This window comes from Oncorhynchus gorbuscha, unplaced genomic scaffold, assembly GCF_021184085.1.
Source record: "Oncorhynchus gorbuscha isolate QuinsamMale2020 ecotype Even-year unplaced genomic scaffold, OgorEven_v1.0 Un_scaffold_4092, whole genome shotgun sequence".
Lineage (NCBI taxonomy): Eukaryota > Metazoa > Chordata > Actinopteri > Salmoniformes > Salmonidae > Oncorhynchus > Oncorhynchus gorbuscha.
Window position 1 is genome coordinate 8,294 of NW_025748195.1, and position 24,010 is coordinate 32,303.

Genomic DNA, 24,010 nt, shown 5'->3' on the forward strand with positions numbered 1-24,010 from the left:
GTTTCATTAGAGATACTGCCAACAAGAGGTTTCATTAGAGATACTGCCAACGAGAGGTTTCATTAGAGATACTGCCAACAAGAGGTTTCATTAGAGATACTGCCAACGAGAGGTTTCATTAGAGATACTGCCAACAAGAGGTTTCATTAGAGATACTGCCAACTAGAGGTTTCATTAGAGATACTACTAAGGAGAGGTCTACTATGAAGGGCTAGTTAGCAGACTTACCCGATACATGGTGATAGGTTGTAGCTCCTTGAAGGTCAGGTTTCTGGCAGGCTTGCTGCTTTTGGACCACTTGGAGCCCACAAACTTCAGGAGAGCTTCCCTAGCCACACTCTCTGACACTTGAGGTACCCTGTAGAATTATTGATAAAAGTATTGATAAAGTATTGATACACCCTTGATAAAGATGAGAAAGAAAATACTGTATAAAATAAAGAATACAAATACGGAGATATATTGTATGCTCAAACAAATTAAAAAGTATATATAATATACAATTGCTCAAATAAATAGATTAGCCAAGAACCTTGTACTGGAATTCTACTTTTTAAAAAATATTTTTTTTTTAAATGTGTCTCAGCTTAAAGCCCCCATGCAGTCTTTCTAAATGTATATTATTATAAATCATCACTGTGTGTTTATTTCCCTGGACCGCCTCTTGCCGTTGAAATGCTCAGTCTGATCGCGTGGGCGTGTTGTTACAAATGTTTCTATATTTACATACACAACCCTGATTGGCGGATAGGATTGTATCCTCCTACTGTAGGAAGTAGGAGGATACATATGCAAATAAAAGATGACGAGTCATTGGTTAGAATAATCAGATCAGACTGAGATGATAAAAAATAATGTGGGGGCTGTTTTGTTAGACTTCCATGCGGCTTTTGACATTATGGATCATAGTCTGCTGCTGGAAAAACGTGTTATGGCTTTACACACCATGCTATATTGTGGATAAAGAGTTACCTGTCTAACAGAACACAGAGGGTGTTCTTTAATGGAAGCCTCTCCAACATACGGTGGATTGCGAAAGTATTCACCCCCCTTGGCATTTTTCCTATTTTGTTGCCTTACAACCTGGAATTAAAATTGATTTACACAACATGTCTACCACTTTGAAGATCCAAATGATTTTCCTTGTGAAACAAACAAGAAATAATACCAATAAACAAAAAACACTTGCATAACTATTCACAAAGTCAATACTTTGTAGACCCAACTTTTGCTTCAATTACAGCTGCAAGTCTCTTGGGGTATGTCTCTATAAGCTTGGCACATCTAGCCACTGGGATTTTTGCCCATTCCTTCAAGGCAACTGCTACAGCTCCTTCAAGTTGGATGGGTTCCGCTGGTGTACAGCGATCTTTAAGTCATAGCACAGATTCTCAATTAGATTGATGTCTGGGCTTTGACTAGGCCATTCCAAGACATTTAAATGTCCTGCTAGAAGGTGAACCTCCGTCCCAGTCTCAAATCTCTAGGTTTCCCTCAAGAATTTCCCAGTATTTAGCACCATCCATCATTCCTTTAATTCTTACCAGATTCCCAGTCCCTGCCGATGAAAAACATACCCACGGCATGATGCTGCCACCACCATGCTTCACTGTGGGGATGGTGTTCTCGGGGTGATGTGAGGTGTTGAGTTTGCGCCAGACATAGTGTTTTCCTTGATGGCCAAAAAGCACAATTTTATTCTCATCTGACCAGAGTACCTTCTTCCATATGTTTGGGGAGTCTCCCACATGCCTTCTGGCAAACAAATGTGTTTTCTTATTTTTTCTTTAACAATGGCTTTTTTCTGTCCACTCTTCTGTAAAGCCCAGCTCTGTGGAGTGTAAGGCTTAAAGTGGTCCTATGGACAGATACTCCAATCTCCGCTGTGGAGCTTTGCAGCTCCTTCATAGTTATCTTTGGTCTCTTTGTTGCCTCTCTGAAACCGTTGAGTGTAGGGGGCAGTATTTTGATGCTTGGATGAAAAACATACCTAAATGAAACTGCCTATTTCTCATGCCCAGAATCTCGAATATGCATATAATTTTCAGATTAAGATAGAAAGCCCTCTAACATTTCATAAACTGTCAAAATATTGTCTGTGAGTATAACAGAACTGATATTGCAGGCGAAAACCTGAGGAAAATCCAACCCGGAAGTGCTGTTTTTACTGAAAGCTCCATGTTCCATAGCCTACCTTCGCTCCATTTAAAGGGATATCAACCAGATTCCTTTTCCTATGGCTTCCATATGTTGTGAACAGTCTTTAGAAATAGTTTCAGGCTTTTATTTTGAAAAATGAGCGAGAAAGATCACATAGCGTCATTGAATGGCTGGGTGCCAGCAGCGTTTTGCATGCGCAACAGCTTGGAGCAGACATTTTCTCTCTCTTTCCCATTGAAGAAGCTACAGTTTAAATATTATCGATTATATATTGTAAAAACAACCTGAGGATTGATTATAAAAAATGTTTGACATGTTTCTACGAACTTTACAGATACTATTTGGAATTTTAGTCTGCGATGTCGTGACCGCTAGAGCCTGTGGATTTCTGAACATAACGCGCAAACCAAATGGAGGTATTTTGGATATAAAATCATCTTTATGGAACAAAAGGAACATTTATTATGTAACTGGGAGTCTCTTGAGTGCAAACATCCGAAGATCATCAAAGGTAAGCGATTCATATTAATGTTTTTCTGACTTTCGTGACCAATCTACTTGACTGCTAGCTGTTTGTAATTGTTTTGTCTGCTGAGAGAGATGTCCTAACATAAACACTTGGAAAGCGTTTGCTGTAAAGCTTTTTTTAAATCTGACACGCCAGGTGGATTAACAACAAGCTAAGCTGTGTTTTGCTATATTGCACTTGTGATTTCATGAAATTTAAATATTTTAGTAATTTAATTTGAATTTGGTGCTCTGCAATTCAGCGGATGTTGACGAAAATGATCCCGCTAACGGGATGGGTGCGTCAATAAGTTTGAATGCCCTTGCCTGTTCCGTGAGTTTTGGTGGGCGGCCCTCTCTTGGCAGGTTTGTTGTGGTGACACAACTCTCTTGGCAGGTTTGTTGTGGTGGGATGTTCAAAGTTTATGATTTTATTCTTAACCCAACCCTGATCGGTACTTACATTTACATTTAAGTCATTTAGCAGACGCTCTTATCCAGAGCGACTTACAAATTGGTACTTCTCCACAACTTTGTTCCGGATCTGTTTGGAGAGCTCCTTGGTCTTCATGGTGCCCCTTGCTTGGTGGTGTCCGTTGATTAGTGGTGTTGCAGACTCTGGGGCCTTTCAGAACATATACTGAGATCATGTGACAGATCATGTGACACTTAGATTGCACACAGGTGCACTTTTTTAAACAAATTTTTAAACTTCTGAAGGTAATTGGTTGCACCAGATCTTATTTAGGGGCTTCATAGCAAAGGGGATGGGCTTCATGGAAAAGGGGAGGGGCTTCACAGCAAAGGGGATGGGCTTCATAGCAAAGGGGAGGGGCTTCATAGCAAAGGGGGTGAATACATATGCACACACCACTTCTGTTTTTTTTTTTTTTGTGGTTTTTTGAAACAAGTATTTTTATTTTTTTCACTTCACTAATTTGGACTATTTTGTGTATGTTCATTACACGAGAGCCAAATAAAAATCTATTTAAAATTACAGGTTGAAATGCAACAAAATAGAAAAAATGCCAAGGGGGGGTGAATACTTTCGCAATCTACTGTAAATGCCTGGAGTTTGCTAAACAACATTAGCTCTTGGATTGCCATGGTCAGATACAATAATAGATGACACAATAATAGATGACACTATAATAGATGACACTATAATAGATGACACTATAATAGATGACACTATAATAGATGACACTATAATACAGGGGTCCCCAAACTTTTTCCTGTGAGGGCCACATAACTTTTCCCTTCTCTGAAGGGGGGCCGGTGTCAGTTTGTAACAGAAAAAGTGTGACGATCGTAGGGGAGCTTAAAAAATGTATTGTTTTCCAGAAAGCCACACATAACCAAATAACCCTTTCCAGGTTCTTTACAGAAAAAAAGTCAGGAAACAAATAACACTTAATTAAATAAATAATAACTAAATAACCCTCTCTGAGTTCTTCACAGAAAAAACAGGAAATAAATAATAACTAAATAACTCTCTCTGGGTTCTTCATCGAAAAAAAAGCCATGGAACATTAACTTTCTGTCGTGCCATGCACAATCTTAACAGATAAAAGTTCAGCTCAGTTGTCAGAGCAGAATCTCTCTGACACATATGAGCAGTCTCTTAAAGTTCTTGTGTTCCTTCCTTATAATCCTTTTGTAGGTTCCAGTAGGCTTGTAGACACCGCTGTTTGCAGCTCTCTCTCATCAACTTCCCTGTGAAAACCACAAAAGAAGCAGGTTGAGAAACTGAACTAAGTGATACAGCACCTACACAGCACAATACATTTCACTACCAGTATGGTTGTAAAGATGGATTTTATCCCAGTAGATTTTATTATGATTATATTTGTTTATGCTCAGAATGACTCATTCAAGTCAGAAAAGTGAGCTTACCTATGTATGTTCATCAGTGTGAACTGTGGGCCTGCATCTGGCTGGTGAGAAGTTGAATATCAGGTTCCATTCTAGTTACAGCCAGTCTCAAGCACTGATGCAAATGTTCATCTGTCAATCTTGATCTCATCGGGGTTTTCAGCAGTTTCATGCGAGAAAAGGTTTTCTCGCAGATATACGTGCTGCCAAAAACTGTGGACATTTTCATTGCGTGTTTTTTGATGTTTGGATATGTGTCGTTTGGGAGGGCGGCATAGAAGTCAATGAGACTGTTGGGCTTGAATGCGTCTTTCAGAACATCACAGTTCTGTAACTCAGCCAACTCAAACTGATATGAAGGCTGGGCTTCATCAAAGACGGATTTCTTTTGCATGAACATGTAGTTCACTGAATCGCACACCGAACTCCGCCTTCAGCATTTCCAGTGCTTCCACGCACTTTTCAGCTGGGAACGGGACCGCTGGGTTCTCTGTCGACAGGTTTTGGGTAGCAGGAAGATGAACGAAGTTGCGCTTTTTCACTTGTTCCAAAAGCAGCGCTAATTTCACCTCAAATGCTTTTATGTGTGAATACATGTCGCAAATGAGTTTCCCCTCACCTTGTAGCTGCAAGTTAAGGCTGTTAAGTATTTCTGTCACGTCTGTTAAAAATGCGAGGTGCCATTTCCATTCTGGGTCGATCAGCTCTGGGACCGTTTTGTCTTTTAAATGAAGAAATGCGTTAATTTCGGGTAGCAGCTCGTAAAAACTCAAAACTCAAAACTCTGCCCCGGCTCAGCCATCGGACCTCTGTGTAGTACAGCACATCTCCGTGCGTAGACTCCAGTTCAGACAGGAATTCTTGGAACTGCCTGTGTTTAAGTCCCTTTGCTCTGATGAAGTTTATGCACGACACCACAACCTTCATTACAGAATTCAACACGTCTGGTGATTGTACTCGCCGACAGACTTACGGCATTAAATGCATCTTTCTTCTCGGGACACACCTCCTCCGCGACAGCATCCATACATTTCTTAACAAACTCACCGTCAGTGAAACGGATGCCTGGTTCAGCTGAGCTTGGCGTACAAATGTATTCTGCTGAGATAGTAGTCCACTTTTTAGCTTTGAGAGTTTGTCTGCTCGTATTTGGCCTTGCAAGCTATCGTACTTGTCTTTGTGACGGGATTCATTGTCATGTTTGTCATTTATTGTCATGTCTTGTCCCTGTGCTCCCCATGCTATTCGTTTCCCTCTGCTGGTCTTGTTTGGTTCTTTCCCTCCTTCTATCCCTCTCTCTCCCCCTCCCTCTCTCACTCTCTCGCTCTCTCTTCTCTCTGTCGTTCCGTTCCTGCTCCCAGCTGTTCCTATTCCCCCTAATCATCATTTAGTCTTCCCACACCTGTTCCCGATCCTTTCCCCTGATTAGATCCCCTATTTATTCCTTTGTGATCCGTTCCTGTCCCGTCGGTTCCTTGTATTGTATTCACCATGCTGTGATTGCGTTTCGCCCTGTCCTGTCGTGTTTTTGCCGTGATTGTGTATCACCCTGTCCTGTCGTGTTTTGTGCCTTCATCAGATGCTGCGTGTGAGCAGGTGTCTCAGTCGACTACGGCCTGTGCCTACCCGAAAAGCGACCTGCAGTCTGTGGCCGCTTCTCCAGTTGTTTCCCCTCTACAAATCTAGAGGATTTCTGTTATTCCGTTTTGGACTTTAATAAACTCTGTTTCTGTTAAGTCGCGTTTGGGTCCTCTTTCACCTGCATGACAGAAGGAACCGACCAAGGGATGGACCCAGCGACTTCAGACGCTCGTTACACTGCCGTCGAGATCCAAGGAGCCATGCTCGGCAGACACGAGCAGGAATTGTCTGCTGCTCGCCATGCCGTGGAAAACCTGGCCGCTCAGGTTTCCGACCTCTCTGGACAGTTCCAGAGTCTACGTCTCGTGCCACCTGTTACTTCCTGGCCTGCCGAGCCTCCAGAACCTAGGGTTAATAACCCACCTTGCTACTCCGGGCAGCCCACTGAGTGCCGCTCCTTTCTCACGCAGTGTGAGATTGTGTTCTCTCTCCAACCCAACACATACTCTAGAGAGAGAGCTCGGGTTGCTTACGTCATTTCACTCCTTACTGGCCGGGCTCGAGAATGGGGCACAGCTATCTGGGAGGCAAGGGCTGATTGCTCTAACGATTTCCAGAACTTTAAGGAGGAGATGATTCGGGTTTTTGACCGTTCAGTTTTTGGTGGGGAGGCTTCTAGGGCCCTGGCTTCCTTATGCCAAGGTGAACGGTCCATAACGGATTATTCCATTGAGTTTCGCACTCTTGCTGCCTCTAGTGAGTGGAACGAGCCGGCGCTGCTCGCTCGTTTTCTGGAGGGACTCCACGCAGTGGTTAAGGATGAGATTCTCTCCCGGGAGGTTCCATCAGATGTGGATTCTTTGATTGCTCTCGCCATCCGCATAGAACGACGGGTAGATCTTCGTCACCGGGCTCGTGGAAGAGAGCTCGCATCAACGGTGTTTCCCTGCTCCGCATCGCAACCATCTCCCTCCTCTGGCTTTGAGACTGAGCCCATGCAGCTGGGAGGGATTCGCATCTCGAATAAGGAGAGGGAACGGAGGATCACCAACCGCCTGTGCCTCTATTGCGGAGTTGCTGGACATTTTGTTAATTCATGTCCAGTAAGAGGCCAGAGCCCATCAGTAAGCGGAGGGCTACTGGTGAGCGCTACTACTCAGGTCCCTTCATCTAGATCTTGTACTACTATGTCGGTCCATCTACGCTGGACCGGTTCGGGTGCTACATGCAGTGCTTTGATTGACTCTGGGGCTGAGGGTTGTTTCATGGACGAAGCATGGGTTCGGAAACATAACATTCCTTTCAGACCGTTAGACAGGCCTACGCCCATGTTTGCCTTAGATGGTAGTCATCTTCCCAGTATCAAATTTGAGACACTACCTTTAACTCTCACAGTATCTGGTAACCACAGTGAGACTATTTCTTTTTTGATTTTCCGTTCACCGTTTACACCTGTTGTTTTGGGTCATCCCTGGCTTGTATGTCATAATCCTTCTATTAATTGGTCTAGTAATTCTATCCTATCCTGGAACGTTTCTTGTCATGTGAAGTGTTTAATGTCTGCCATCCCTCCCGTTTCTTCTGTTCCTACTTCTCAGGAGGAACCTGGCGATTTGACAGGAGTGCCGGAGGAATATCATGATCTGCGCACGGTCTTCAGTCGGTCCCGAGCCAACTCCCTTCCTCCTCACCGGTCGTATGATTGTAGTATTGATCTCCTTCCGGGGACCACTCCTCCTCGAGGTAGACTATACTCTCTGTCGGCTCCCGAACGTAAGGCTCTCGAGGATTATTTGTCTGTGTCTCTTGACGCCGGTACCATAGTGCCTTCTTCTTCTCCGGCCGGGGCGGGGTTCTTTTTTGTTAAAAAGAAGGACGGTACTCTGCGCCCCTGCGTGGATTATCGAGGGCTGAATGACATAACGGTTAAGAATCGTTATCCGCTTCCCCTTATGTCATCAGCCTTCGAGATTCTGCAGGGAGCCAGGTGCTTTACTAAGTTGGACCTTCGTAACGCTTACCATCTCGTGCGCATCAGAGAGGGGGACGAGTGGAAAACGGCGTTTAACACTCCGTTAGGGCATTTTGAGTACCGGGTTCTGCCGTTCGGTCTCGCCAATGCGCCAGCTGTTTTTCAGGCATTAGTTAATGATGTTCTGAGAGACATGCTGAACATTTTGTTTTTGTCTATCTTGACGATATCCTGATTTTTTCTCCGTCACTCGAGATTCATGTTCAGCACGTTCGACGTGTTCTACAGCGCCTTTTAGAGAATTGTCTCTACGTAAAGGCTGAGAAGTGCTCTTTTCATGTCTCCTCCGTTACTTTTCTCGGTTCCGTTATTTCCGCTGAAGGCATTCAGATGGATTCCGCTAAGGTCCAAGCTGTCAGTGATTGGCCCGTTCCAAGGTCACGTGTCGAGTTGCAGCGCTTTTTAGGTTTCGCTAATTTCTATCGGCGTTTCATTCGTAATTTCGGTCAAGTTGCTGCCCCTCTCACAGCTCTTACTTCTGTCAAGACGTGTTTTAAGTGGTCCGGTTCCGCCCAGGGAGCTTTTGATCTTCTAAAAGAACGTTTTACGTCCGCTCCTATCCTCGTTACTCCTGACGTCACTAGACAATTCATTGTCGAGGTTGACGCTTCAGAGGTAGGCGTGGGAGCCATCCTATCCCAGCGCTTCCAGTCTGACGATAAGGTTCATCCTTGCGCTTATTTTTCTCATCGCCTGTCGCCATCTGAGCGCAACTATGATGTGGGTAACCGTGAACTGCTCGCCATCCGCTTAGCCCTAGGCGAATGGCGACAGTGGTTGGAGGGGCGACCGTTCCTTTTGTCGTTTGGACAGACCATAAGAACCTTGAGTACATCCGTTCTGCCAAACGACTTAATGCCCGTCAAGCTCGTTGGGCGTTGTTTTTCGCTCGTTTCGAGTTTGTGATTTCTTACCGTCCGGGTAGCAAGAACACCAAGCCTGATGCCTTATCCCGTCTGTTTAGTTCTTCTGTGGCTTCTACTGATCCCGAGGGGATTCTTCCTTATGGGCGTGTTGTCGGGTTAACAGTCTGGGGAATTGAAAGACAGGTTAAGCAAGCACTCACGCACACTGCGTCGCCGCGCGCTTGTCCTAGTAACCTCCTTTTCGTTCCTGTTTCCACTCGTCTGGCTGTTCTTCAGTGGGCTCACTCTGCCAAGTTAGCGGGTCATCCCGGTGTTCGAGGCACTCTTGCGTCTATTCGCCAGCGCTTTTGGTGGCCGACTCAGGAGCGTGACACGCGCCGTTTCGTGGCTGCTTGTTCGGACTGCGCGCAGACTAAGTCGGGTAACTCTCCTCCTGCCGGTCGTCTCAGACCGCTCCCCATTCCTTCTCGACCATGTTCTCACATTGCCTTAGACTTCATTACCGGTCTGCCTTTGTCTGCGGGGAAGACTGTGATTCTGACGGTTGTCGATAGGTTCTCTAAGGCGGCACATTTCATTCCCCTCGCTAAACTTCCTTCCGCTAAGGAGACGGCACAAATCATTATTGAGAATGTATTCAGAATTCATGGCCTCCCGTTAGACGCCGTTTCAGACAGAGGCCCGCAATTCACGTCACAGTTTTGGAGGGAGTTCTGTCGTTTGATTGGTGCGTCCGTCAGTCTCTCTTCCGGGTTTCATCCCCAGTCTAACGGTCAAGCAGAGAGGGCCAATCAGACGATTGGTCGCATACTACGCAGCCTTTCTTTCAGAAACCCTGCGTCTTGGGCAGAACAGCTCCCTGGGCAGAATACGCTCACAATTCGCTTCCTTCGTCTGCTACCGGGTTATCTCCGTTTCAGAGTAGTCTGGGTTACCAGCCTCCTCTGTTCTCATCCCAGCTTGCCGAGTCCAGCGTTCCCTCCGCTCAAGCGTTTGTCCAACGTTGTGAGCGCACCTGGAGGAGGGTGAGGTCTGCACTTTGCCGTTACAGGGCACAGACGGTGAGAGCCGCCAATAAACGCAGGATTAAGAGTCCAAGGTATTGTTGCGGCCAGAGAGTGTGGCTTTCCACTCGCAACCTTCCTCTTACGACAGCTTCTCGTAAGTTGACTCCGCGGTTCATTGGTCCGTTCCGTGTCTCCCAGGTCGTCAATCCTGTCGCTGTGCGACTGCTTCTTCCGCGACATCTTCGTCGCGTCCATCCTGTCTTCCATGTCTCCTGTGTTAAGCCCTTTCTTCGCACCCCGTTCGTCTTCCCTCCCCCCTCCCGTCCTTGTCGAGAGCGCACCTATTTACAAGGTACATAAGATTATGGACATGCGTTCTCGGGGACGGGGTCACCAATACCTAGTGGATTGGGAGGGTTACGGTCCTGAGGAGAGGAGTTGGGTTCCGTCTCGGGACGTGCTGGACCGTTCGCTCATCGATGATTTCCTCCGTTGCCGCCAGGATTCCTCCTCGAGTGCGCCAGGAGGCGCTCGGTGAGTGGGGGTACTGTCATGTTTGTCATTTATTGTCATGTCTTGTCCCTGTGCTCCCCATGCTATTCGTTTCCCTCTGCTGGTCTTGTTTGGTTCTTTCCCTCCTTCTATCCCTCTCTCTCCCCCTCCCTCTCTCACTCTCTCGCTCTCTCTTCTCTCTGTCGTTCCGTTCCTGCTCCCAGCTGTTCCTATTCCCCTAATCATCATTTAGTCTTCCCACACCTGTTCCCGATCCTTTCCCCTGATTAGATCCCCTATTTATTCCTTTGTGATCCGTTCCTGTCCCGTCGGTTCCTTGTATTGTATTCACCATGCTGTGATTGCGTTTCGCCCTGTCCTGTCGTGTTTTTGCCGTGATTGTGTATCACCCTGTCCTGTCGTGTTTTGTGCCTTCATCAGATGCTGCGTGTGAGCAGGTGTCTCAGTCGACTACGGCCTGTGCCTACCCGAAGCGACCTGCAGTCTGTGGCCGCTTCTCCAGTTGTTTCCCCTCTACAAATCTAGAGGATTTCTGTTATTCCGTTTTGGACTTTAATAAACTCTGTTTCTGTTAAGTCGCGTTTGGGTCCTCTTTCACCTGCATGACATTCATAGTGTCGGCGAAGATTGTATTCTTTGAATACCGCCACCGTCTCTTGACAGATGAGACAAACAGCCTTTTCTTTGCATTGAACAAAAGAATTATCGTTTGTCCACTGCAGGTTAAATACCCTGCATTCTGAATCAATTTTTCTCTTACCTAACCTTTTCGCCATTATTCCGTTCTCTCTTTGACAGGGCCGGGCCTAGGATTTTTTTTCTGGAGGCCAAATAGGAAAAAAATTCGATAGCGTCTCTGGTATTGTTCAGAGGGCCGGGCCAAATGTGCTGACGGGCCGTATCCGGCCCGCGGGCCGTAGTTTGGTGACCACTGCTATAATAGATGACACTATAATAGAAAACACTATATGACACTATAATAGAGCTCTGTGGCCAAGCACACCAGTGGTGGGTTTGGTGTCGAAAGTAGGATGCATATTTAGTGAATAACCTCATCCTTACTGTAAAATATGGTGGTGGATATTTGATGTTACTGGACTATTTTGCTTTCACTGGTCCTGTGGCCCTTGTTAAGGTCAACGTACCAGGACATTTTAGGCCAAAACTTGGATGCCTCTGCCAGGAGGCTGAAACTTGGCTGCAAGTGGATCTTCCAGAAAAACCATAACCACGAACACACATCAAAATCCGCAAAGAAATGGTTAATTGACCCACGAAATTAACATTTTGCAATGGCCATCTTAGTCTCCGGACTTGAACACCATTAAAAACCTGTTGATGTCGAAGGACATCAAGGATCTGGAAAGATTCTGTATGGAGGAATGGGCTTCGATCCTCGCAATGTGTTCTCCAATCTCGTAAAACATTTTAGAAAAGGGATGTGGCGTTATCCTCGAAAGGGAAGTACTGAAAACAGAAAATCTCTTTCTCCGAGTATTAGAATCAAATAATTTCCCCCCAAAAAGGTTGCATACAATAACTCAATATTTGTATTATTTACTTAATACAGTCTTTTTAGCTCATCTTTATCAAGGTAGTCTGGAGTGTAGTAGCAGTATAGTACTGCAGTCTGGGTGTAGTAGTACTGTAGTCTGGGGTGCAGTAGTACTGTAGTCTGGGGTGTAGTAGTACTGTAGTAGTACTGTAGTATGGGGGGTAGTAAGCAGTATAGTACTGTAGTGTGAGGTGTAGTAGTACTGTACTCTGAGGTGTAGTAGTACTGTAGTGTGAGGTGTAGTAGTACTGTAGTGTCAGGTGTAGTAGTACTGTAGTCTGGGGTGTAGTAGTACTGTAGTCTGGGGTGTAGTAGTACTGTAGTCTGGGGGTGTAGTAGTACTGTAGTCTGAGGTGTAGTAGTACTGTAGTGTTAGGTGTAGTAGTACTGTAGTGTGAGGTGTAGTAGTACTGAAGTCTGGGTGTAGTAGTACTGTAGTCTGGGGTGTAGTAGTACTGTAGTCTGGGTGTAGTAGTACTGCAGTCTGGGGTGTAGTAGTAGTGTAGTGTGAAGTGTAGTAGTACTGTAGTCTGGGGGTGTAGTAGTACTGTAGTCTGGGGTGTAGTAGTACTGTAGTGTGAGGTGTAGTAATACTGTAGAAATTACAGTACAACGGTTAGATTTGTTTGATCGTAGCTAGCTACATAGCTAGCTACATAGCCGTCTTTGTATCAAAGATAACTGTGTAGTCTAGAGCGATTTTCTAGGTTAGCTAGCCAGCTATTGTCGTTCTTTTAACGCAACGTAACGTAAACAACACTACTAGCTAGCCAGCTAGCCCCCGAATAGCAGCACTGCAGAAACTATTACACTCAACGGAACGACTTGATTAGTGTAGTGTCAACAACGCACCCACTGCCAGCTAGCCTACTTCAGCAGTACTGTATCATTTTAATCATTTTAGTCAATAAGATTCTTGCTACGTAGCTTAACTTTCTGAACATTCGAGACGTGTAGTCCACTTGTCATTCCAAAATCCTTTGCATTAGCGTAGCCTCTTCTGTAGCCTGTCAACTATGTGTCTGTTTATCCCTGTTCTCTCCTCTCTGCACAGACCATACAAACGCTCCACACCGCGTGGCCGCGGCCACCCTAATCTGGTGGTCCCAGCGCGCACGACCCACGTAGAGTTCCAGGTCTCCGGTAGCCTCTGGAAGCCAATCTGCGGTCAACAAGGCAGAGTTCATCTCAGCCTATGCCTCCCTCCAGTCCCTCGACTTCTTGGCACTGACATGGATCACCACAGACAACACTGCTACTCCTACTGCTCTCTCTTCGTCCGCCCACGTGTTCTCGCACACCCCGAGAGCTTCTGGTCAGCGGGGTGGTGGCACCGGGATCCTCATCTCTCCCAAGTGGTCATTCTCTCTTTCTCCCCTTACCCATCTGTCTATCGCCTCCTTTGAATTCCATGCTGTCACAGTTACCAGCCCTTTCAAGCTTAACATCCTTATCATTTATCGCCCTCCAGGTTCCCTCGGAGAGTTCATCAATGAGCTTGATGCCTTGATAAGCTCCTTTCCTGAGGACGGATCACCTCTCACAGTTCTGGGCGACTTTAACCTCCCCACGTCTACCTTTGACTCATTCCTCTCTGCCTCCTTCTTTCCACTCCTCTCCTCTTTTGACCTCACCCTCTCACCTTCCCCCCCTACTCACAAGGCAGGCAATACGCTCAACCTCATCTTTACTAGATGCTGTTCTTCCACTAACCTCATTGCAACTCCCCTCCAAGTCTACGACCACTACCTTGTATCCTTTTCCCTCTCGCTCTCATCCCAACCTTCGCTCTCTCTCCCCCGCTACTCTCTCCTCTTCCATCCTATCATCTCTTCCCTCCGCTCAAACCTTCTCCAACCTATCTCCTGATTCTGCCTCCTCAACCCTCCTCTCCTCCCTCTCTGCATCCTTTGACTCTCTATGTCCCCTATCCTCCAGGCCGGCTCGGTCCTCGCCTCCCGCTCCGTGGCTCGATGACTCATTGCGAGCTCACAGAACAGGGCTCCGGGCAGCCGAGCGGAAATGGAGGAAAACTCGCCTCCCTGCGGACCTGGCATCCTTTCACTCCCTCTCTACATTTTCCTCCTCTGTCTCTGCTGCTAAAGCCACTTTCTACCACGCTAAATTCCAAGCATCTGCCTCTAACCCTAGGAAGCTCTTTGCCACCTTCTCCTCCCTCCTGAATCCTCCTCCCCCTCCCCCTCCTCCCTCTCTGCAGATGACTTCGTCAACCATTTTGAAAAGAAGGTTGACGACATCCGATCCACGTTTGCTAAGTCAAACGACACCGCTGGTTCTGCTCACACTGCCCTACCCTGTGCTCTGACCTCTTTCTCCCCTCTCTCTCCAGATGAAATAATATAATATAATATAATATTATAATATAATAATATAATAATAAAATCTTGCGTCTTGTGACGGCCGGCCGCCCAACAACCTGCCCGCTTGACCCTATCCCCTCCTCTCTTCTCCAGACCATTTCCAGAGACCTTCTCCCTTACCTCACTTCGCTCATCAACTCATCCCTGACCGCTGGCTACGTCCCTTCCGGCTTCAAGAGAGCGAGAGTTGCACCCCTTCTGAAAAAACCTACACTCGATCCCTCCGATGTCAACAATTACAGACCAGTATCCCTTCTTTCTTTTCTCTCCAAAACTCTTGAACGTGCCGTCCTTGGCCAGCTCTCCCGCTATCTCTCTCTGAATGACCTTCTTGATCCAAATCAGTCAGGTTTCAAGACTAGTCATTCAACTGAGACTGCTCTCCTCTGTATAACTGAGGCGCTCCGCACTGCTAAAGCTAACTCTCTCTCCTCTGCTCTCATCCTTCTAGATCTATCGGCTGCCTTCGATACTGTGAACCATCAGATCCTCCTCTCCACCCTCTCCGAGTTGGGCATCTCCGGCGCGGCCCACGCTTGGATTGCGTCCTACCTGACAGGTCGCTCCTACCAGGTGGTGTGGCGAGAATCTGTCTCCTCACCACGCGCTCTCACCACTGGTGTCCCCCAGGGCTCTGTTCTAGGCCCTCTCCTATTCTCGCTATACACCAAGTCACTTGGCTCTGTCATAACCTCACATGGTCTCTCCTATCATTGCTATGCAGATGACACACAACTAATCTTCTCCTTTCCCCCTTCTGATGACCAGGTGGCGAATCGCATCTCTGCATGTCTGGCAGACATATCAGTGTGGATGACGGATCACCACCTCAAGCTGAACCTCGGCAAGACGGAGCTGCTCTTTCTCCCGGGGAAGGACTGCCCGTTCCATGATCTCGCCATCACGGTTGACAACTCCATTGTGTCCTCCTCCCAGAGCGCTAAGAACCTTGGCGTGATCCTGGACAACACCCTGTCGTCTCAACCAACATCAAGGCGGTGGCCCGTTCCTGTAGGTTCATGCTCTACAACATCCGCAGAGTACGACCCTGCCTCACACAGGAAGCGGCGCAGGTCCTAATCCAGGCACTTGTCATCTCCCGTCTGGATTACTGCAGCTCGCTGTTGGCTGGGCTCCCTGCCTGTGCCATTAAACCCCTTCAACTCATCCAGAACGCCGCAGCCCGTCTGGTGTTCAACCTTCCCAAGTTCTCTCACGTCACCCCGCTCCTCCGTTCTCTCCACTGGCTTCCAGTTGAAGCTCGCATCCGCTACAAGACCATGGTGCTTGCCTACGGAGCTGTGAGGGGAACGGCACCTCAGTACCTCCAGGCTCTGATCAGGCCCTACACCCAAACAAGGGCACTGCGTTCATCCACCTCTGGCCTGCTCGCCTCCCTACCACTGAGGAAGTACAGCTCCCGCTCAGCCCAGTCAAAACTGTTCGCTGCTCTGGCCCCCAATGGTGGAACAAACTCCCTCACGACGCCAGGACAGCGGAGTCAATCACCACCTTCCGGAGACACCTGAAACCCCACCTCTTTAAGGAATACCTAGGATAGGATAAGTAATCCCTCTCCCCCCCCTTTAAGATTTAGATGCACTATTGTAAAGTGACTGTTCCACTGGATGTCATAAGGTGAATGCACCAATTTGTAAGTCGCTCTGGATAAGAGCGTCTGCTAAATTACTTAAATGTAAATGTAATGTAAATGTAATGTAAATGGGGTGTATTACTACTGTAGTCTGGGGGTGTAGTAGTACTGTAGTGTGAGGTGTAGTAGTACTGTAGTCTGGGGGTGTAGTAGTACTGTAGTCTGGGGGTGTAGTAGTACTGTAGTCTGGGGTGTAGTAGTACTGTAGTCTGGGGTGTAGTAGTACTGTAGTCTGGGGGTGTAGTAGTACTGTAGTCTGGGTGTAGTAATACTGTAGTCTGGGTGTAGTAATACTGTAGTCTGGGGTGTAGTAGTACTGTAGTCTGGGGGTGTAGTAGTACTGTAGTCTGGGTGTAGTAGTACTGTAGTCTGGGTGTAGTAATACTGTAGTCTGGGGGTGTAGTAGTACTGTAGTCTGGGGGTGTCGTAGTACTGTAGTGTGAGGTGTAGTAGTACTGTAGTCTTGGTGTAGTAGTACTGTAGTCTGAGGTGTAGTAGTACTGTAGTCTGAGGTGTAGTAGTACTGTAGTCTGAGGTGTAGTAGTACTGTAGTGTGAGGTGTAGTAGTACTGTAGTCTGGGTGTAGTAATACTGTAGTCTGGGGGTGTACTAGTACTGTAGTCTGGGGGTGTAGTAGTACTGTAGTCTGGGTGTAGTAGTACTGTAGTCTGGGTGTAGTAATACTGTAGTCTGGGGGTGTAGTAGTACTGTAGTCTGGGGGTGTCGTAGTACTGTAGTGTGAGGTGTAGTAGTACTGTAGTCTTGGTGTAGTAGTACTGTAGTCTGAGGTGTAGTAGTACTGTAGTCTGAGGTGTAGTAGTACTGTAGTCTGAGGTGTAGTAGTACTGTAGTGTGAGGTGTAGTAGTACTGTAGTCTGGGTGTAGTAATACTGTAGTCTGGGGGTGTACTAGTACTGTAGTCTGGGGGTGTAGTAGTACTGTAGTCTGGGGGTGTAGTAGTACTGAGTCTGGGGTGTAGTAGTACTGTAGTGTGAGGTGTAGTAGTACTGTAGTCTGGGGGTGTAGTACTATTGTAGTCTGGGGGTGTAGTACTACTGTAGTCTGGGGGTGTAGTAGTACTGTAGTCTGGGGGTGTAGTAGTACTGTAGTCTGGGGTGTAGTAGTACTGTAGTCTGGGGGTGTAGTAGTACTGTAGTCTGGGGTGTAGTAGTACTGTAGTCTGGGGTGTAGTAGTACTGTAGTCTGGGGTGTAGTAGTACTGTAGTCTGGGGGTGTAGTAGTACTGTAGTCTGGGGGTGTAGTAGTACTGTAGTAGTACTGTAGTCTGGGGGTGTAGTAGTACTGTAGTCTGGGGGTGTAGTAGTACTGTAGTCTGGGGGTGTAGTAGTACTGTAGTCTGGGTGTAGTAGTACTGTAGTGTGAGTGGTTTAACGCTCTTCAGCTGCTGACTCTGGAGCACATGTACGATGTACAGCTCACAGCATGGTTTCAAATCCAGCCCACTGCTCTTTCAGAATTCTCTTTATCCAATAAACATAGTAAACACTTCTATATTAAATAGCACAGTACTGTATCTAGTCTCACCTGACGTTCGGGACAGATGCATTCCTGTCATTCTCAGGTTGAGGGTTGTAGGCAGGGGGAGGAGGGTACAGCTGGTCTCCCGTGTCTGAGGGAAATACAAGCATTTCAGTCATTCATATGAAGGCAATCATGAAGTTATTTCGGTAATTAAACTTCAACACAGACGGGGTAAACACTGGAATCTACAGCCAAGTCAATCACCTTGTCTGCTTCAGAAATGGGCACCCTATTCCCAACACAGTGCGTTCCTTTTGGCCAGTGCCACATAGACATCTGGTAAATTGTAGTGCACTATGTAGGGAATGGGGTGCCGTTTGAGACAGTTACCATAACATTCAGCGTCATGTTCTAAAGGGCAGCGTAGTGTTCTAAATGACAGCGTCGTGTTCTAAAGGACAGCGTCGTGTTCTAAAGGACAGCGTCGTGTTCTAAAGGACAGCTTTGTGTTCTAAAGGACAGCGTAGTGTTCTAAATGACAGCGTAGTGTTCTAAATGACAGCGTAGTGTTCTAAATGACAGCGTCGTGTTCTAAAGGGCAGCGTAGTGTTCTAAAGGGCAGCGTCGTGTTCTAAATGACAGTGTCGTGTTCTAAAGGGCAGCGTCGTGTTCTAAAGGGCAGCGTCGTGTTCTAAAGGGCAGCGTCGTGTTCTAAAGGGCAGCGTCGTGTTCTAAAGGGCAGCGTCGTGTTCTAAAGGGCAGCGTCGTGTTCTAAAGGGCAGCGTCGTGTTCTAAAGGGCAGCGTCGTGTTCTAAAGGGCAGCGTAGTGTTCTAAAGGGCAGCGTAGTGTTCTAAATGACAGCGTCGTGTTCTAAAGGGCAGCGTCGTGTTCTAAAGGGCAGCGTCGTGTTCTAAAGGGCAGCGTCGTGTTCTAAAGGGCAGCGTAGTGTTCTAAAGGGCAGCGTCGTGTTCTAAAGGGCAGCGTCGTGTTCTAAAGGGCAGCGTCGTGTTCTAAAGGGCAGCGTCGTGTTTTAAAGGACAGCGTCGTGTTCTAAAGGACAGCGTCGTGTTCTAAAGGGCAGCGTCGTGTTCTAAAGGGCAGCGTCATGTTCTAAAGGGCAGCGTCGTGTTCTAAAGGACAGCGTCGTGTTCTAAAGGACAGCGTCGTGTTCTAAAGGACAGCGTAGTGTTCTAAAGGGCAGCGTGGTGTTCTAAAGGACAGCGTGGTGTTCTAAAGGGCAGCGTCGTGTTCTAAAGGGCAGCGTCGTGTTCTAAAGGACAGCGTCGTCTTCTAAAGGACAGCGTGGTGTTCTAAAGGACAGCGTCGTGTTCCAAAGGACAGCGTAGTGTTCTAAAGGACAGCGTCGTGTTCTAAAGGACAGCGTAGTGTTCTAAAGGGCAGCGTCGTTTTCTAAAGGGCAGCGTCGTGTTCTAAAGGGCAGCGTCGTGTTTTAAAGGACAGCGTCGTGTTCTAAAGGACAGCGTCGTGTTCTAAAGGGCAGCGTCGTGTTCTAAAGGGCAGCGTCATGTTCTAAAGGGCAGCGTCGTGTTCTAAAGGACAGCGTCGTGTTCTAAAGGACAGCGTCGTGTTCTAAAGGACAGCGTAGTGTTCTAAAGGGCAGCGTGGTGTTCTAAAGGACAGCGTGGTGTTCTAAAGGGCAGCGTCGTGTTCTAAAGGGCAGCGTCGTGTTCTAAAGGACAGCGTCGTCTTCTAAAGGACAGCGTGGTGTTCTAAAGGACAGCGTCGTGTTCCAAAGGACAGCGTAGTGTTCTAAAGGACAGCGTCGTGTTCTAAAGGACAGCGTAGTGTTCTAAAGGGCAGCGTCGTTTTCTAAAGGGCAGCGTAGTGTTCTAAAGGGCAGCGTCGTGTTCTAAAGGACAGCTTCGTGTTCTAAAGGACAGCGTAGTATTCTAAAGGGCAGCGTCGTGTTCTAAAGGACAGCGTGGTGTTCTAAAGGGCAGCGTCGTGTTCTAAAGGACAGTGTGGTGTTCTAAAGGGCAGCGTCGTGTTCTAAAGGACAGCGTGGTGTTCTAAAGGACAGCGTAGTGTTCTAAATGACAGCGTGGTGTTCTAAAGGACAGCGTAGTGTTCTAAAGGACAGCGTCGTGTTCTAAATGACAGCGTCGTGTTCTAAATGACAGCGTCGTGTTCTAAATGACAGCGTCGTGTTCTAAATGACAGCGTCGTGTTCTAAAGGGCAGCGTCGTGTTCTAAAGGACAGCGTAGTGTTCTAAATGACAGCGGCGTGTTCTAAATGACAGCGGCGTGTTCTAAATGACAGCGTTGTGTTCTAAAGGGCAGCGTCGTGTTCTAAAGGACAGCGTAGTGTTCTAAATGACAGTTGCGTGTTCTAAATGACAGTGGCGTGTTCTAAATGACAGTGTCGTGTTCTAAATGACAGCGTCGTGTTCTAAATGACAGTGTAGTGTTCAAAAGGACAGCGTAGTGTTCTAAAGGACAGCGTAGTGTTCTAAATGACAGCGTAGTGTTCTAAAGGACAGCGTAGTGTTCTAAAGGACAGCGCAGTGTTCTAAAGGACAGCGTAGTGTTCTAAAGGACAGCGTAGTGTTCTAAATGACAGCGTAGTGTTCTAAAGGACAGCGTAGTGTTCTAAAGGACAGCGTAGTGTTCTAAAGGACAGAGTAGTGTTCTAAAGGACAGTGTAATGTTCTAAAGGACAGTTTAGTGTTCTCAAGGACAGCGTAGTGTTCTAAAGGACAGCGTCGTGTTCTAAATGGCAGCGTGGTGTTCTAAAGGACAGCGTAGTGTTCTAAAGGACAGCGTAGTGTTCTAAAGGACAGTGTAATGTTCTAAAGGACAGTGTAGTGTTCTAAAGGACAGTGTAGTTGTTCTAAAGGACAGTGTAGTTGTTCTAAAGGACAGCATCGTGTTCTAAATGACAGCGTAGTGTTCTAAAGGACAGCGTAGTGTTCTAAATGACAGAGTAGTGTTCTAAAGGACAGCGTCGTGTTCTAAAGGGCAGCGTCATGTTCTAAAGGACAGCGTCGTTTTCTAAATGACAGTGTCGTGGTCTAAAGGACAGCGTAGTTTTCTAAAGGACAGCGTAGTTTTCTAAAGGACAGCGTAGTGTTCTAAATGACAGTGTGGTGTTCTAAAGGACAGCGTGGTGTTCTAAAGGACAGCGTCATGTTCTAAAGGACAGCGTAGTGTTCTAAAGGACAGCGTAGTGTTCTAAAGGACAGCGTAGTGTTCTAAATGACAGTGTCGTGTTCAGAAGGGCAGCGTAGTGTTCTAAATGACAGCGTGGTGTTCGAAAGGACAGTGTAGTGTTCTAAAGGACAGTGTAGTGTTCTAAAGGACAGCGTAGTGTTCTAAAGGACAGCGTAGTGTTCTAAAGGACAGCGTAGTGTTCTAAAGGACAGCGTAGTGTTCTAAAGGACAGTGCCGTGTTCTGAAGGACAGTGTGGTGTTCGAAATGACAGCGTAGTGTTCGAAATGACAGCGTAGTGTTCTAAAGGACAGCATAGTGTTCTAAAGGACAGCGTAGTGTTCTAAATGACAGTGTAGTGTTCTGAAGGACAGCGTAGTGTTCTAAATGACAGTGTCGTGTTCTGAAGGACAGCGCAGTGTTCTAAATGACAGTGTCGTGTTCTGAAGGACAGCGCAGTGTTCTAAATGACAGTGTCGTGTTCTAAATGACAGTGTCGTGTTCTAAATGACAGCGTAGTGTTCTAAATGACAGCGTAGTGTTGTAAAGGACAGCGTAGTGTTCTAAAGGACAGCGTAGTGTTCTAAAGGACAGCGTAGTGTTCTAAAGGACAGCGTAGTGTTCTAAAGGACAGTGTCGTGTTCTGAAGGACAGTGTGGTGTTCTAAATGACAGCGTAGTGTTCTAAAGGACAGCATAGTGTTCTAAAGGACAGTGTCGTGTTCAGAAGGACAGCGTAGTGTTATAAATGACAGTGTGGTGTTCTAAAGGACAGTGTAGTGTTCTAAATGACAGCGTAGTGTTCTAAATGACAGCGTGGTGTTCTAAAGGACAGCGTGGTGTTCTAAAGGACAGTGTAGTGTTCTAAAGGACAGTGTAGTGCTCTAAAGGACAGTGTAGTGTTCTAAAGGGCAGCGTGGTGTTCTAAAGGACAGCGTGGTGTTCTAAAGGGCAGCGTCGTGTTCTAAAGGGCAGCGTCGTGTTCTAAAGGACAGCGTCGTCTTCTAAAGGACAGCGTGGTGTTCTAAAGGACAGCGTCGTGTTCCAAAGGACAGCGTAGTGTTCTAAAGGACAGCGTCGTGTTCTAAAGGACAGCGTAGTGTTCTAAAGGGCAGCGTCGTTTTCTAAAGGGCAGCGTAGTGTTCTAAAGGGCAGCGTCGTGTTCTAAAGGACAGCTTCGTGTTCTAAAGGACAGCGTAGTATTCTAAAGGGCAGCGTCGTGTTCTAAAGGACAGCGTGGTGTTCTAAAGGGCAGCGTCGTGTTCTAAAGGACAGTGTGGTGTTCTAAAGGGCAGCGTCGTGTTCTAAAGGACAGCGTGGTGTTCTAAAGGACAGCGTAGTGTTCTAAATGACAGCGTGGTGTTCTAAAGGACAGCGTAGTGTTCTAAAGGACAGCGTCGTGTTCTAAATGACAGCGTCGTGTTCTAAATGACAGCGTCGTGTTCTAAATGACAGCGTCGTGTTCTAAATGACAGCGTCGTGTTCTAAAGGGCAGCGTCGTGTTCTAAAGGACAGCGTAGTGTTCTAAATGACAGCGGCGTGTTCTAAATGACAGCGGCGTGTTCTAAATGACAGCGTTGTGTTCTAAAGGGCAGCGTCGTGTTCTAAAGGACAGCGTAGTGTTCTAAATGACAGTTGCGTGTTCTAAATGACAGTGGCGTGTTCTAAATGACAGTGTCGTGTTCTAAATGACAGCGTCGTGTTCTAAATGACAGTGTAGTGTTCAAAAGGACAGCGTAGTGTTCTAAAGGACAGCGTAGTGTTCTAAATGACAGCGTAGTGTTCTAAAGGACAGCGTAGTGTTCTAAAGGACAGCGCAGTGTTCTAAAGGACAGCGTAGTGTTCTAAAGGACAGCGTAGTGTTCTAAATGACAGCGTAGTGTTCTAAAGGACAGCGTAGTGTTCTAAAGGACAGCGTAGTGTTCTAAAGGACAGAGTAGTGTTCTAAAGGACAGTGTAATGTTCTAAAGGACAGTTTAGTGTTCTCAAGGACAGCGTAGTGTTCTAAAGGACAGCGTCGTGTTCTAAATGGCAGCGTGGTGTTCTAAAGGACAGCGTAGTGTTCTAAAGGACAGCGTAGTGTTCTAAAGGACAGTGTAATGTTCTAAAGGACAGTGTAGTGTTCTAAAGGACAGTGTAGTTGTTCTAAAGGACAGTGTAGTTGTTCTAAAGGACAGCATCGTGTTCTAAATGACAGCGTAGTGTTCTAAAGGACAGCGTAGTGTTCTAAATGACAGAGTAGTGTTCTAAAGGACAGCGTCGTGTTCTAAAGGGCAGCGTCATGTTCTAAAGGACAGCGTCGTTTTCTAAATGACAGTGTCGTGGTCTAAAGGACAGCGTAGTTTTCTAAAGGACAGCGTAGTTTTCTAAAGGACAGCGTAGTGTTCTAAATGACAGTGTGGTGTTCTAAAGGACAGCGTGGTGTTCTAAAGGACAGCGTCATGTTCTAAAGGACAGCGTAGTGTTCTAAAGGACAGCGTAGTGTTCTAAAGGACAGCGTAGTGTTCTAAATGACAGTGTCGTGTTCAGAAGGGCAGCGTAGTGTTCTAAATGACAGCGTGGTGTTCGAAAGGACAGTGTAGTGTTCTAAAGGACAGTGTAGTGTTCTAAAGGACAGCGTAGTGTTCTAAAGGACAGCGTAGTGTTCTAAAGGACAGCGTAGTGTTCTAAAGGACAGCGTAGTGTTCTAAAGGACAGTGCCGTGTTCTGAAGGACAGTGTGGTGTTCGAAATGACAGCGTAGTGTTCGAAATGACAGCGTAGTGTTCTAAAGGACAGCATAGTGTTCTAAAGGACAGCGTAGTGTTCTAAATGACAGTGTAGTGTTCTGAAGGACAGCGTAGTGTTCTAAATGACAGTGTCGTGTTCTGAAGGACAGCGCAGTGTTCTAAATGACAGTGTCGTGTTCTGAAGGACAGCGCAGTGTTCTAAATGACAGTGTCGTGTTCTAAATGACAGTGTCGTGTTCTAAATGACAGCGTAGTGTTCTAAATGACAGCGTAGTGTTGTAAAGGACAGCGTAGTGTTCTAAAGGACAGCGTAGTGTTCTAAAGGACAGCGTAGTGTTCTAAAGGACAGCGTAGTGTTCTAAAGGACAGTGTCGTGTTCTGAAGGACAGTGTGGTGTTCTAAATGACAGCGTAGTGTTCTAAAGGACAGCATAGTGTTCTAAAGGACAGTGTCGTGTTCAGAAGGACAGCGTAGTGTTATAAATGACAGTGTGGTGTTCT

General features: G+C 46.7%; 1 long non-coding RNA gene across 1 annotated transcript in view; it reads right to left on the bottom strand.

The window, feature by feature from the left end:
- Positions 1 to 227: 227 nt before the first annotated feature.
- The window catches only part of LOC124028412, a 29,354-nt gene continuing 5,571 nt past the window's right edge, over positions 228 to 24,010 (bottom strand). Inside the window, exons 2-3 of the long non-coding RNA XR_006837585.1 lie at positions 17,677 to 17,761; positions 228 to 358 (exon numbers count right to left, since the gene is read on the bottom strand). This is a non-coding gene — a long non-coding RNA (uncharacterized LOC124028412). The remainder of the gene's footprint in view (positions 359 to 17,676; positions 17,762 to 24,010) is intronic.